Source organism: Giraffa tippelskirchi, chromosome 1, assembly GCF_054371585.1.
Source record: "Giraffa tippelskirchi isolate mGirTip1 chromosome 1, T2T-mGirTip1v1.2.pri, whole genome shotgun sequence".
NCBI lineage: Eukaryota > Metazoa > Chordata > Mammalia > Artiodactyla > Giraffidae > Giraffa > Giraffa tippelskirchi.
In genome coordinates, this window is record NC_137275.1 from 54,552,610 (window position 1) to 54,565,674 (window position 13,065).

Here is a 13,065-nt window from a genome sequence, read left to right on the forward strand (position 1 = left end):
ACCTGGGTTCTTGACAGAGTTCTTGCTCCTGAGGGTATGTAATGGGAGGATAAGAGAGACAGTTGGGGACTTTGGGGAAACTGTGAGGAATATTTTAGTCAAAACACCACCCAGTTATAATTTCATTTGCAGGAGGATGAACTTCTCAGGTGGCGCTAGTGGTCAAGAACATGCCTGCCAATGTAAGAGACATAAGAGGCGAGAGTTCGATCCCTGGGTTGGGAAGATCCCTGGGTTGGGAGTAGGAAATGGCAATCCACCCCAGCATTCTTGCCTGGAGAATCTCATGGTCAGAGGAGACTGGCAGGCTACAGTTCATGGTGTCACCAAGTAGGACACAACTGAAGCAACTTAGCATGCATGCATGAACTAAACAAATACATCAAAAGAAAAATATACCATAAAAGCAACCATTTTTTTTTTGGCAGTGTCTACGTAACTGTACTTTGCATTTGATGAAATAACAAAAAAAAGAAAAAAGAAAAGCATTTTGAATACCCAAGGACAGAGAAATAATAAAATAAAACAAGATACCAATACTATGAAATATTATATATCCATTGTAAGAAACACATACAGTGAGTCTTTAGAATTGTGGTGGCCAATAGTGGAGTCATTTACCCACAAGTGGCTGTCTACATTTGCATTTAAATAAATTAAAATTAAATAAGATAAGAATTCAGTCCCTCAGTTACATTAGCTCCACTTCAGATGCTTAAGAGCCACATGTGGCTAGTAGCTACCATTCAGGAGCAGGTATTAGGCATTTTCATTATCACAGAAAGTTCTATTGGTTGCTCATTTTTTTCAGTGATACTCTAGAAAGCTGCAAAAGTGTTTAATGTGACTGTTCACATGGAACAAAAGAAGCATAAGAAGCACATGCACTGATTATGCCAACATAAAAATTATATATATGCCTGGATACATATTAATCAAGACAAGGAAGCATTAAAATCATTTCCACAAGGGAAATAAATACACAAGGTGGATTTAAAAGTTACTTTTTAGAATGGTTTAGAGTTGAACTACTAATACATGAAATTATTAAGTACTATATTAATTTGGGAAGCCAACTGTTCCTGCTCCTCCTGGGCTAGACACTGAGAAGTTGTAGAGGTGGTCACAGAACATGGGAGTAAGATTCTTTTGCTAAAAGAGCTCTGTGATGTCACAGAAGTTACTGCAAGTTTCCTGGTTTTTTGGTTTAAAAGCAGAGACATTACTTTGCCAACAAAAGTCAGTCTAGTCAAGGCTATGGTTTTTCCAGTGGTCACGTATGGATGTGAGAGTTGGACGGTGAAGAAAGCTGAGCGCCGAAGAATTGATGCTTTTGAACTGTGGTGTTGGAGAAGACTCTTGAGAGTCCCTTGGACTGCAAGGAGATCCAATCAATCCATCCTAAAAGAGATCAATCCTGGGTGTTCATTGGAAGCTCTGATGTTGAAGCTGAAGCTCCAATACTTTGGCCACCTCATGCGAAGGGTTGACTCATTGGAAAAGACCCTAATGCTGGGTAGGATTGGGGGCAGAAGGAGAAGGGGACGACAGAAGATGAGATGGTTGGATGGCATCACCGACTCGATGAACATGGGTTTGGGTAGACTCCGGGAGTTGGTGATGGACAGGGAGGCCTGGCATGCTACAATTCATGGGGTCGCAGAGAGTCGGACACGACTGAGCGACTGAACTGAACTGAACTAGCCTCTAAGATCTCTTCCAGCTTAAAGGAATGGTTGTATTTGTTTTCCACGAAGGGCACATGTTCAAGGGACCTGTTATGCTAGTCCTTGGGAAGCCATACAAATGGAGAGATGGGGGAAAGTTATCAAGAAGTGGGGGAGTTCAGCAGAGTCTGGGGATAGATCTGTAGATCTATCTGTAGATCTAGTCTGTAGATCTCAGGGGCAAAGGAAGAGATGTAGGAAGGATTACTCAGGATTGAGAAGCTGGTCATTGACAAAATGGGGATTTATAGTCACAACACTAAAGACCTATAAGAAAAATTGCATCTATTTTTATTAAATGTTAGAGATGACTTTTATCAGAAGCTAAGTGAAACTGCAAACTCAGCTGAGAAAATCCCATTTCTGTCTGGTTCCTCAGAAACTCCACCCCCTCTTTTTCCGGCTGGCTCTCTAGTTACAAGTGGTTCACCAAATACCTTCCCATTGCCTTATTAATAACACTCCAGGGCAGGGCAATTCTTCCATTTTTTCAACAATTTCTCTGATGTCAGATCATAAAATCATACTTCTTGAAAATCACTTATTTTTGAATATTTCCTCTCTGAATTGATTTTACAGTTATATCACTTTATTTAAATCATTTTATACATCTTTTTAAAGTAGAAAAGTATGTAGTGTCTCATCCCATTTCCCTCCTTATGTATTTTTCTATTAAACATCACATGGAGAAATGCTTCTACCAAATAAGTGATGTTATCATCTACCTTTATGAGTTTTGATGCCTAATAACTACACATGTTATTATCTATAATAATTCACATGTCTTTGAGATGCCTCATATGGTGTGATTTCCTGTTTGTACTTTTATTGTATATGTGTGTGTGTGTGATCTACACATTCACTGGATAATGAGCCACCTACTATATGCCATGCCCTGTGGGAGATGGAAGTTGAAAACACATAGTCCTGTCTGCCAAGGAGCTTATAATCAAATAGACAAATACTTTGATCATTTCTGAACAATCTCCAAATTAAAAAAAAAAATTGGGTCCCCCAAATGTTTTTTTTTTTGGCTAGGTAGCCTGGCAATTCCCAGACCAGGGATCAACCCTATGTACCCTTGAGTGGAAATGTGGCATCTTAATCACTGGGCTGTCAGGGAAGTCCCCCCCAAATGTATTTTGGAACCCAAAAGAATTTTTCTTTACAAAAATTTTACACATTTAATAGTTTTCAGGTTCAGTCTCCCTCAAATGACTGAATGCATACTGTACTCTGCCTGAGTACAGTACAAGCTGTATTTAATATAATTTAATTACCAGTTATTTACTGACTTACCTTATAAGGAACTAGAATACAAAAATGTGTAAGATATTTCTTGCTTTCAGGCAACCAATAGTTCGATAGGAAAGGCAAATCAGTAAACAGGTAAGTTCTAATAGGCACAAAGGGTGCCAAGTTGGTCTGGGAAACTTCAGAGTGAGCACTGATTACCAACCTACCAAGTTCCAAGTTTCATGGACACCGTTGTTTAGGGACAAAACAGGAGGCTTGGAACGCATTTTCTACTGACAGAGCTCTGATGGTGGAAGAAGAAGAATCCATTTTTCTTACTCTCCAAATGTGCTGGTGAGGCTGTGGAGAAGCACAAGCTCCAAGGTAGTAGGATCATAGCCCAGAGCAAAGGCTGAATGACCTGTCAAACCAGGACTTCCTGTCAGCGCCATCCTGCGGCTAACTTCCTGTTTTCCCCTTACTCTACATCAGGAACCAGGAATGACCCCTGGTTTTCTTCCACTGACAGCACCATTGATTCCTTTCCAGGCTCACTGTACAGCTAAGAGTAGCCTAAGAAACCCATAAGAACTCACTGCTTTAGGATAAAATCCAACCTTCCTTCAGGGCTGGTCCTCCTCTACATCTCCATCTTCCCCAAACCACACCCCACTGTGTTCTGTTTTCTACAGTCATGCTCGCCTCTCTGCAGTTCCTTCAGCTCTGCGCTCTCCAGTCTTTTCTCCAACTACTTAGTTATACCCTTCCTTTGACCTCACGACTTTCGCTCCTGCTCTAGGACAGAAGCCTAGTCATTCACCCATCCTCAGCTTACAGGTTATCTCCTTAAAGAGTTCTTCATTGATCCACCATGAGGGAGCTTCCAGGTGACCCAGCACCTCCCTGACCTCAGTCTTCATCACGCTTCAGATGATTATTCCTTTCACTCCTTTCTTCTGTGCACTCCAGAGGGAGGACACAGACCACATGTCTGACTCACCACTGCATTCCATCACCTGGTCCATCATTTGACGGATGCAGAATGGACTTCATGGGTGTGCAGCCTGTGTAGTTGCACCAGGTTTCACACTCACAAAGGTGAGTTTAATGTTTGATTTAATGGTTGCCATTGCCATCTTGGAAATTCTTAGTAACGCAGAACAAGTGGTCCCCATTTGAATTTTGTAGCAGGGCCACACAAATTGTGAGACTGATCCTATGTGGATAAATAAGTGAATTAATGAATATGTATATCAATCTTCAGAATTTGTTGAACCAAGTCAATTAAGATTTCTGAAGTCCTAACTTCAAACAAGAAAAAATATTTTAGGAAGAAGTTTCAGTGTGTAGTTTAGATATCTTTATGATCTGTTTTGCTACTTTTTACATATTGTTTGTTACAGAGGCAGTGCCTGAGAGATGTACTTCATTGTTTTGTGAGAACTATTTTCATTTAAAATTACTTTTTATTCAACTACAACATTTATGAATTTCCAGAATGATTTACTTTGTCTTGTGCCTGTTTCATTCTAGTAATTGGAAAGATGAGTCTAACTTCTTAGAAAAGGAAGACAAGAGAGCTGGAAAATTCTACAAGGAGTGGGTGATACCTAGATTGTACCTCCTTAGGATGCATGAGCATCAGCAGGAATATCATAATTTGAGTAGTAAAAGCAGTATTAGAAAAGAATGAATCTCAAAGGAAAAAGATGCAAAGTGAGAACATTCCATTCATAAACTCAAGGATACCATTGAAGAGAAAAAATGCTGGGATTGAGCTTTCAAGGTCTGTAAAGGACCTTGTGGTAAACTTTGTGAGGACAGCTGGGGAGTCTTCTAGTTCTTTTATTAAGGGCCTTTCTAACTTTCACCACTTTCTCTAGCAACCTGTGACTGCCTTTACTATCTTTGAGAGACTATGGAGAAAGCAGCTCTTTGGAGGAAGGAGGATAGGAATATGGATTCCAGCAGAGAGGGACCTGGAGCTCTTCCCCATTTTGAGAAGCTAATGTCTTCTTACTCTTGTAGGTCCAGAGACCCAGCTTCAGGTCTGGCTATGCCGATCGCTCGCTGTACGACTTTAATGATTTCTTGCCTCTATAGTTCTGCTTTCTTGTGTGTAAAGCCAGAAGTGGATTAAGATTTCACATCACCTCCCACCTATCTTTCCAGTACCCCCAGTCTCCACTGAAGGACATTCCCTTCCCTGGCCCCAGGAGCTTGGAACTTACCGCCTGATCTCGTGCTCTGGGTTCTTCCTCATCAGATCTCAATTTGCCACTTCCTGACCCTCTGTCCTTTCTTGGATGTGCTGTGGTCTCTGTCTCTGTGTCTTACTGCACACTCTTCCTTGATCTCCACACTTTCTTGATGTACCTGCCTAATGCCTATGCATCCTTCAAGAAGTTAAAGTCCATCCTGCTCAGAGCTCTTTTCAGCTTCAGCCTCTAGTCTACATTCTACCTTGTCCTGCACTGATTCCCATATGTTCTCACAGCTGACATTTTCCACTTCCAGCTCTCATCACACTTTATTGTTGTCTATTTCCTTCTGGAGTCCCAGAGTTCTTTGAGAGCCCAGTTTATGCCTCTTCAACATGCAGCACAGTCAGTGGGACACAGTAGGTGTTCAATCAACATTTGTAGAATGAATGAACCTATGAAGGAAGGAATGAGACTCCATTATCATTCATTTGGCTTTAGAAAGCAGTATGCATTTAACTGGGCCTCCTGAAAACACAGTGTCTTAATGAGGGAGGGCCAAGTGGTAGAGGTTTGGGCTGAGGGGGAAAAGGGGTCTCTCTGCCCCTCAACTGGCTCTTCTGCTTGGCCTCAGCCCACTTGGCCCAGCTCATAGCACAGTTGTAGGGAGTAGCAACAAGAGGCATCAGGAAGCTCCTTGGGTTTTATTGCCCTTGCTCACATTTACTGGATGTTTTCACCCTGTCTTAATGGTACTGGCAGTAGGAAGGAGGGAAGGGGAGCAATTATCCCCACTCACCGTAGCTCCTGTCAGATTGGCACAATTCCTTCCTCAGAAGTACCCAGGACTGTATGTTAGAGACATGATCTTCAGGCTTGGTGAGGAGAGTGATGTAGTTGATGGATGGAAGTCATGTATTCAGCAAACACACAGGCAGCAGGCTCTGTGCTGGTGCTGGCATAGGTATGTGAGGACCAGATACAACTCAAGGCTTTGAGAAGCTATAGTCTATTTGGGGAGCCAGACAGAAACACTACAGTGGAATGACTGTTATGTAAACTTTTCTTTCCTCAGTATGTAAATAGCTAAGAGAAAGAGAAAGATATACCCAACTGAATGCATAGTTCCAAAGAATATCAAGGAAAGATAAGAAAGCCTTCTTAAATGAACAATGCAAAGAAATAGAAGAAAAAATAGAATGGGAAAGACTAGAGATCTCTTCAAGAAAATTGGAAATATCAAGGGAACATTTCATTCAAGGATGGGCATTATAAAGGACAGAAGTGGTAAGGACCTAACAGAAGCAGAGAGATTAAAAAGAGGTGGCAAGAATACACAGAAGAACTATACAAAAAAAGGTCTTAATGACCCAGATAACCATGATGGTGTGGTCACTCACCTAGAGCCAGACATCCTGGAATGTGAAGTCAAGTGGGCCTTAGGAAGCATTTTTATGAAAAAAGGCTAGTGAAGGTGATGGAATTCCAGATGAGCTATTTCAAATTCTAAAAGATGATGCTGTTAAAGTGCTGCACTCAATATATCAGCAAATTTGGAAAACTCAGCAGTGGCCATAGGACTGGAAAAGTTCAGTTTTCATTCCAATCTCAAAGAAAAGCAATGCCAAAGAATGTTCAAACTACCGTACAATCGTGGTCATTTCACATTCTAGCAAGGTTATGCTCAAAATCCTTCAAGCTAGGCTTCAACAGTACGTGAACCAAGAACTTCCAGGTGTTCAAGCTGGATTTAGCAAAGGCAGAGGACCAGAGACCAAATTGCCAACATTATTTGTATCATAGAAAAAGCAAGAGAGTTCCAGAGAAAAACATCTACTTCTGCTTTACTGACTACGCCAAAGCCTTTGACTGTGTAGGTCACAACAAACAGTGGAAAATTCTTAAAGAGGTGGGAATAGCAGGCTATTTTACCTGCCTCCTAAAAAATCTGTATGCAGGTCAAGAAGCAACAGTTAAAACTGGAAATGGAACAAAGAACTGGTTCCAAATTGGGAAAGGAGTATGTCAAGGCTGTATATTGTCACCCTGCTTATTTAACTTAGATGCAGAGTACATCATGTGCAATGTTGGGCTGGATGAAGCACAAGCTGGAATCAAGATTGCTGGGAGAAATATCAATAATCTCAGATATGCAGATGACACCACCCTTATGACAGATTTTATTTTCTTGGGCTCCAAAATCACTGTAGACAGTGACCGCAGCCATGAAATTAAAAGATGCCTGCTCTTTGGAAAAAATCTGTGACCAACCTAGACAGTATATTAAAAAGCAGAGACATCACTTTGCCAACAAAGGTCCATACAGTCAAAGCTATGGTTTTTCCAGTAGTCATGTATGGATGTGAGAGTTGGACCATAAAGAGGGTTGAGGGCTGAAGAATCAAAGATTTCAAATTGTGGTGCTGGAAAAGACTCTTGAGAGTCCCTTGGAATGCAAGAAAATCAAACCAGTCAATCCTAAAGAAAACCAACCCTGAATATTCGTTGGAAGGACTGATGCTGAAACTGAAGCTCCAGTACTTTGGCTACCTGATCTGAAGAACTGACTTATTGGAAAAGACCTTGATGCTGGGGAAGATTGAAGGAAAAAGGAGTAGAGGGTGACAGAAGATGAGATGGTTGGATGGCATCACCCACTCAGTGGGCATGAGTTTGAGCAAACTCTGGACGATAGTGGTGGACAGAGGGGCCTGGCCTGCTGTGGTCCATGGGGTCACAAAGAGTCTAACATGACTTAGTGACTGAACAACAACATAATAGGAACAGGTCTGGACACAAGAGTTGGAAGCTCCAGCCTGGGGTGGGGTGGCTGGTTGGGAGGAAGTTGAGACAAGATGTGGAACTCCTCTGGGGATAGGGAGAGACCTGGGTCCTACTCTGACTGCAGAGGCCTGGATGGGAAAGGAGGCCAGATGGTTTAGACATAGTGAGTTCAAAGGGCAAGTGTGTGCTCCAGCTAAGGATAGACCAGTGTTGGCACCCATTGGCATCAGGTAGTGTAATCCAGCACCTGGACTTTGGCCAGGATATTAGACTGTGGCCCAAAGCATAGCAGCCAGCATGTGGCTATGGCTAAGACCAAATCTGAATGCAGTCCCGCCTGATCCTCTTCCCCCAGCTTCCCCAGCAGAGCATGGGCAACAGTGCTTCAAGGGGCTCCAGGACACCCAGACTGCAACTCTACTTGACTCTATATCTGAGTTCTTAGGTCCTTGGTATATCAGAGGCCACTGACTTCTTGCCCCATCAGAAACAGAGGCGTGTCTGGGCTTGTAAGTAGATGCAGCCAATAGGAGAACTAGCCAAGGGTAGGCAAAGGCCAGGGAAAGAAGGAAGGGCCTGGGAGTACATGGGGTAACTTGCAATTAAGTGGAAGAGTAAATTACTCAGAAGACAACATTCCCCAACCATTCCAAAATGAGTTTACTGTAATTCTAGATAAAAACAAAACTTTCAGAGCTGATACTTAGACACTTAAGTCAAGGTTGGTTTGTTTTTTTCTCTACAGTTTCAATATAATTCAGCACTTTCACTTTGCGAAGATAGACCTGACCTTTATGTGGTCTGCAGAATGCTGATTCAACATCAGGGTAACCAGTGGTGCAATCATGACATGAAACAAGACTGGTGGTTGTCAGGGTTTTTAAACCTCCTGACTCGGGTTATCCCACGATCTCTTAACACTCTGCCTTTATCAGAAACTAGAATCCTTGCTAAAGCCGAGGGCTGGGTATGCGCACGTTCATTCGGAATCGTTTTTAAAAGGATTTTGTTGTATTTTATAAGAGGCAGAGTGCTGATGTGATGCAGGTCTTTCTTCCTTTTCTGTAGTAGCTGGCAGCTGAAGGGCTGATGAAAGAAGAAAAGGGGAAGGAAAAGGGGAGAGAAGAGGAAGAGCAGATGAGGAAGAGGAAGGGCCAGCAAGGAAGGCTCACTTTTCCTTCCCTGGAAACCTTGTGTTCATTTCCAAAACTCTAACTTGAGATTCTCCTGGAAAAGAAAAAGGCTTGGGTTCTTCTGCATGCTTGATTGTGTGATTTTTTTATCTGGGTTGATTTTATGGTTTCTCTGGAATCAAACTGGGAATTGAATTATTCCCCAGGTGAAAAACATAGACAAAAGTTCTACAGTGTTCTCCAAAACACAATGCAGTACCCACCCCTTACACCATCCCCCCCACCATACACCCACACTTCAAAGCACCACATTGACGTATTTGACATACTTACCGTAAATCAAATCTGCTGTGCACACCAGTACATGGTGCCAGTAATCCCAGTGTAACCAATTTGGATTTTTCAGCCTTGACTTCAATGGTGAGAACAAGTGAATGCTGACAGAGAGAAAAAGGACGAGGCAAGGATGCCCTGCACATGCCCTTTCAGAAGGCAGGAGCACCGCTGGAGTCGGGGAGGAAGGGAGCCTGAAATCAAGGTTGACCCAGTGTTCCTCCGGGACAGGCTGGCAGAAGCCAGACTGGGTCACGTGGCCTCAGGGTGCTCCTAGTAGGTTCTCTGCATCTTATCTGCAAGAGCAGAGTGAACTCTGATGTAGATAAAAGGGAAGATGCAAGAAGTGACCTGTCTTCTGGCTGGTGGGACCCAAGCCTTAAGCAGCAGCCCCTGATCCAAGTCTTCTCACTTGTCCTAACTCTCACACCCCAGCTCTGGTCCTTGTTCTAGAAACTTGATTTTTGCCTGAGTCCTTAGTTCACTTCTTGTGTCAAGTTGTATCCTGGGTACATACAAATTGAGATATTCTTCCTTGATGCTCACCACAGCTGATGCTTTGATCCTTCTGGTTCTGCTTCCTCCCTGTTCTCCACTTCTGTACCATCTTCCTTTCCAGCCCCTGGTACTCCCCACATCCAGCATGGGACCTCCCTCCAGCCGAGTCTCTTTAGGAACAAATATATAGGTCTATCATTGCCAGGCCCCTTTAGTCAGTACCCCTCCACAAAAGGTTTATCTCATTTCATCTTCTCCATAAGGAAACTCTTTCATCTCCTGATACAGCATGCAATCTGTGAAAATAGAACTCTCAAGTCAAATCGTGTGATCTGAATCACTTTCAGATTCCTCTTAACGTATTACAGACACATTGTTAGTAAAGAAAGAGGTTTTGCTCTGTAAATCCAGCTGTGGAGTTGTTTCTGCCATTGTGCCTGGCATGGTACCTGGTGTTCCACAGCACCTGCTTTGGGAAACATCACTCTTACTGCTGCTGGGCAGCGCGGTACAGAAGCTGAGTGCCTTGCTAGGGGGCCATGCTGCCTCTTACAGAATCACCTTGGGTGAGTTAATCTCATCTTCATCTGGAGATCGGGCTGATCATAACATATTGCTTTGTAAGGACACAATGAGATCACTGAAGCAAGGTGCTTAGACTATGACTAGAATATTGTACCCACTCAGTAAGTGACATTAGTTATTTTTCTCATTTTCTTTTGGGCCAGCTCCAGTTCTGTAGTCTACAATATTTTCAAGGTGCTCTTTCTTGGCAATAAGTAACACTCTGGGGTGCTATTCCATGCAAACATTTCAGATAATTTCCCTATAATTTATTACCTTACATGTGTATACAATAAAGCCTCTTAGCCATATTTTTGCTTACTTCTGCAACATCAGGAGGTTTTTCTGCACTTTACTTAGTCACTTGAAAAATGCTTCAGTTTAAACAAAATCTCCATGATAGTTGAAGGAAAAAAAATCAGCTTGTGTCTCTCCCACAAAACAGATGGCAAATGATTCAGAACAAGACAGTCTCTAGAGTTACAAATAGTGCCCTTTCTTTTGGGAGAAAGAATGACTTAGTTTTTTGTGCCTATGCCAAAGTCTGGGACAAAATTAAGTTACTCCTTGTTTATTTCCTTTTTCCTATGTTATCTCCAACTGTCTGGCTACTCTGCCCACTCTGAGTGAAATGTCCTTTCTCCACTCAGAGGTTGTAGCTCAAAGGAATAAAACACCTCTTTTAGAAACAGACGAACAACAGACAAATAAACAACTGCCCATGTGCCTGAAGCCTCCCAAATAATAAATGAGAAAACCTACTTTATTCTTAACTACAAGTGACACATCAATGTATTCTCTTACAGATAAACCTGAAGTCCCCATTGACTGTCAACTCAGTCTCGGTAATTAGTTTGCATGTACACACACACACACACACACACACACACACACACACATCATTGTCTTGTGTTTGCTTTTAAGTAAACTACATTCAGTTTTATGTTTCAGCCTATCAGTTCAGTTCATTCGCTCAGTTGTGTCCAACTCCTTGCAAGCCCATGGACTGCAGCACGCCAGGCCTCCCTGTCCATCACCAACTCCCAGAGTTTACTCAAATTCATGTGCATTGAGTTGGTGATGCCATTCAACCATCTCATCCTCTGTCGTCCCCTTCTCCTCCTGCCCTCAATCTTTCCCAGCACCAGGGTCTTTTCAAATGAGTCAGCTCTTCACATCAGGTGGCCAAAGTATTGGAGTTTCAGCTTCAACATCAGTCCTTCCAATGAATATTCAGGACTGATTTCCTTTAGGGTGGACTGGTTGGATCTCCTTGCAGTCCAAGGGACTCTCAAGAGTCTTCTCCAACACCACAGTTCAAAAGCTATTTCAGTTTATAGCCTTTGGTTAAAAAAACACCTTTCAAATTTATTTAAGTGATTCATGTGTTAGCCCCTGTCATTCACAGCTATAACTTCATCCAGTGAAATTGCAGTCCAAGTACTAATAATACCATTCTTATTGACATTATTATCTGCGACAACCTTTTCTTATTAGATTGCATAGGTCAGTTGTTCTCAAACTTTGTTACATATTAAACTCATCGGGAAACTTAAAAAAAAAAATCTTAATACCCAGGCTTTACCCAGGGCCAGTGAAATCAACATTTCTAGGGGTGGGCAGAGGCATCAGTGGTTTAAAAGATGACCAGGTAATTCCAATGTGCAGCCAAGTTTGAGGGCCAGTGGTTTAGGAGATGTCTTAATTCTGCCTCCTTAAACCTGATTCCTGTCACCTTCAAATCCATGTTTAGAGAGGCTCTGAACTGGTCCAGGCTCACAGGGATGAAACTTGGTTGGCCCAGGCAGACCCGGGGAACCTGTTCTTCTCTCCTGGCCACCATCAAAAATAAAAGCTGAGCAATAGCATTTTGCTGTCATTTCTTTTCTGATGATTTGGAAATATTGTAGCAGGTTTCTTCTGAGACACCAATGAAGCCTTTAGGAATATTCTGGGATATTTATGGAGGTTTTTCACCTTTAAAATTTACATACCAAAAGAAATTTGTTTTCCAGAACTCTGGGATCTGTCCACAGAACTATTCATTTAAATACCACTTTGGTTACAATACCATAGATCACAAACAGCACCAGAAAATGGAATTACAGATGCTCCGCTCATATAGGCAATGAAGGGGTAATGATGTAAAACGTTATGGAAAGCAGAATAGTGAAGAGCAAATGCAAGGACTTAAATTTAGACAGACTCACATTCCAATATTGGCACGGTCACTTGATCTGTGCATGCATGAATGCTAAGCCTCTTCAATTGTGTCTGACTCTTTGCGACCCTGTGGACCATAGCCTGTCAGGCTCCTCTGTCCAGGGGATTCTCCAGGTAACCTTGGTCAAATTATATCATCTTTTTGAGGTTGTTTTTTCAACTGTAAAATGAGCATACTTTTGTCTACCCCATATATTTGTACAGTTATGATTGTCAAAAAGTTTGTTAGAGTACCAAATATTTATTGGCACACAGAGGCAGTCAACAAAAGCCCTCTGATATTTCCATCTCAAAGTCTGAAAATAGCCCAATAACCAGTTTTGTGAGCTAAATAGAATCTGAATATTGGTTCCCCCTCCCCCATAT

At 42.2% G+C, this 13,065-nt stretch overlaps 1 long non-coding RNA gene across 1 annotated transcript; it reads left to right on the forward strand.

Moving 5' to 3' along the window:
- The first annotated feature begins 7,967 nt into the window (after positions 1 to 7,967).
- Positions 7,968 to 9,205, forward strand: LOC145546321 (uncharacterized). Its single transcript, XR_014082749.1, has 2 exons — positions 7,968 to 8,457; positions 9,017 to 9,205. It is a non-coding gene; the product is annotated as an uncharacterized LOC145546321 (long non-coding RNA).
- The last annotated feature ends 3,860 nt before the right edge of the window (positions 9,206 to 13,065 follow it).